Here is a 2,968-nt window from a genome sequence, read left to right as displayed (position 1 = left end):
TGACAACATGATGCATTTACTGTGGTGAGTGTGCAAAGACCATGGCAGGTGTTGTGCCAAGGTAGGGATCCCCAACAGGATCTGTTTCCCTGCGTCAGGAACATCGGCTGGGCAGGAAAGCGGACCCAACGCACTCCGCCTCCATCACGACCAACTAGACGTGGAAGGAGTGATGTTTTAGTGACAACATGAAAGATGAGTGTGACCGTTCAGTTTGTGGGTTACAACAGAAAATGATACATTTATTGTTCTCGTGTGTTATCGGACGGGATCATTTTAACAAACCGAGGACATTTTTCCTGATAATTATCTGTATCCTCCTGTAACTTTACTGTTTAAAGAGCTAAAACCTCCAACATTTCAGGATCAATAAGTCCTTATAAGACGTGTTTGTGAGCTAAAAATCAAGAATGTGGGATACTGTTTGTCTGTGTCAGCCAAACAACTTCACATCTTTGTAACGACTGTTAAAAAGATGTTCATCCTGTTGATCCTGTTCATCTGGACGCTGCACTGTACAGCAGACACGACGTTGTTCAGTTTGTGTTTCAGATGAACCAGTTTGTGTCTGAGTGTGTTGCTGGGTCTCCACCAGTTACTCTGACAACTGAAGGTTCAAGATTTTTATTTTGACATTTGCACACAGGACCAACAGTCCATGCACAGTGGAATACTTGTGCAGAGCTTTCCAAGTCAAATCACACTTTAACAATATAAAGACAGAAAAAGCAGAAGGATAGAAATGAAGTCCGGAGTAGGGTAGTCGTACTATTTTCTATATACAAAGAAAAAGAAGAAAATGTACAGAGAGTGTGTAGTTCTCTACCTCTTATCGCACTCACAGTGTTGCACATTTGTTCCACAGATCTGTTTCACAAGTCTGTTGGGAGCGTATTGCCCGATGGTCAGTGAACCGATGATACATTCAAAATGAGGTTAAGTAGTGCTGTGTTATTTTAAAGAAGTCCAGACGCTTTTCTCTCCAAGCTCCTCAGACTACTGACGCTTGTTTCTCTCTTTGTAAAATGAAATTTAAAGTGAATTTTGAATCAAATGTTTCTCTTCTTTCTCCCTCAGAGTGCAGACATGTCTGCTGCCAGCAATCTGCGATCTGAAGATCAGTTTCTGTGCTCCATCTGTCTGGATGTGTTCACTGATCCAGTCTCTACACCATGTGGACACAACTTCTGCAAAACCTGCATCAGTCAGCACTGGGACATGAATGTCATCTGTCAGTGTCCCATGTGTAAAGAGACTTTCTACACTCGACCTCAGCTGAAGATCAACACTTTGTTCTCTGAGATGGTTGCTCAGTTCAGACGTGAAGCTCAGCAGAAAGCCAGCAGCAGCAGCTCAGAGCAACAAGCTGCCAAACCAGGAGAAGTTCCCTGTGACGTCTGCACTGGAACCAGACTGAAGGCCCTGAAGTCCTGCCTGGTGTGTCAGACCTCCTACTGTCAGACTCACCTGGAGCCTCATCTGACACTGAAAGGTCTGAAAAGACATCAGCTGGTTGATGCTGTGGAGAACCTGGAAGGCAGGATGTGCACGAAGCACGATAAACTCCTGGAGCTGTTCTGTAAGACCGACCAGACATGTGTCTGCATGCTCTGCTCTGTTTTAGACCACAAGAACCACGAGTTTGTTCCTCTGAGAGAAGAATATGAAGGAAAGAAGGCAGAGCTGGAGAAGACAGAGGCTGAGATTCAGCAGATGATCCAGAAGAGACGACTGAAGATTCAGGAGATCACAGAGTCGGTGAAGATGAGTAAAGGTGCTGCAGACAGACAGAAAGCAGAAGGTGTTCAGGTCCTCACGGCTCTGATGGAGTCTGTTGAGAGACGCCTGAAGGAGCTCATGAAGGAGATCGAAGACAAACAGGAAGCTACAGAGAAACAGGCTGAAGGTCTCATCAAAGATCTGGAACAGGAAATCTCTGAGCTGATGGAGAGAAGCTCTGAGGTGGAGCAGCTCTCACGCTCTGAAGACCACCTCCACCTCCTCCAAAGCTTCTCCTCCCTGAAAGCTGCTCCACCCAGCAAGGACTGGACAGAGGTCAGAGTCCGTCCACCATCATATGAGGGGACTGTGGGGAGAGCTGTGGCTCAGCTGGAGGAGACAGTCTGGAAACTCATGAAGAAGAAGCTGTTAGAGGCTGCAGAGCTGCAGAGGGTGCAGCAGCATGAGGTGGATGTGACTCTGGATCCTGATACAGCTCATCCTGAACTCATCCTGTCTGATGATGGAAAACAAGTTTATCATAGTGATGTGAGGAAGAAACTTCCAGACAACCCAGAGAGATTTTCTCAGTGTGCTAATGTTTTAGGAGAGCAGAGTTTCTCTTCAGGCAGATTTTACTTTGAGGTTCAGGTTAAAGGAAAGACTGACTGGACTTTAGGAGTGGCCACAGAGTCGATCAACAGGAAGGGAGGAATCACACTGAGACCTCAGGATGGTTTCTGGACTGTGTGGCTGAGAAATGGAAATGAGTACGAAGCTCTTGCTTCCCCTTCAGTCCGTCTCTGTCTCAATCCTGGTCCTGAGAAGGTGGGGGTGTTTGTGGATTATGAGGAGGGTCTGGTCTCCTTTTATGATGTAGGTGCTGCAGCTCTGATCTACTCCTTTACTGGCTGCTCCTTCACTCACAAACTCCACCCATTCTTCTGTCCCAGTCCTAATCATGGAGGTAAAAACTCTGCACCTCTGATCATCTGTCCTGTCAATCAAACTGATCAACGACTGATTTAATTGGATGAATGATTGATTTTTCTTGAAGGGAACAAATGAACATATTGAGTGTAAATCCTCTACAGTCTCCATGTTTCTATAGAATCTGATCATCAGGACTCTGATTCACACTTTGATTCTCATGGAGTTTGATTTGAACAGAAGAAAAGTTGAATCAGGAAATGTTCCCACTGATGGAGACTCGAGCTGAAGAGCAAATATCAGAGAACAAATGTCCAAA

General features: G+C 45.6%; 1 pseudogene; it reads left to right on the top strand.

Moving 5' to 3' along the window:
* Window positions 1-1,077: 1,077 nt before the first annotated feature.
* Window positions 1,078-2,760, top strand: LOC146546229 (E3 ubiquitin-protein ligase TRIM21-like; annotated as a pseudogene).
* Window positions 2,761-2,968: the final 208 nt, after the last annotated feature.

The sequence above is a fragment of the Mchenga conophoros genome, unplaced genomic scaffold (assembly GCF_057382185.1).
Source record: "Mchenga conophoros isolate Kocher_MC1m ecotype Shallow Benthic unplaced genomic scaffold, M_conophoros_male_GT1.1 unmapped_scaffold_1, whole genome shotgun sequence".
NCBI lineage: Eukaryota > Metazoa > Chordata > Actinopteri > Cichliformes > Cichlidae > Mchenga > Mchenga conophoros.
Note: the sequence above shows the minus strand (reverse complement) of the source record. Positions and strands in the feature narration are given on the sequence as shown.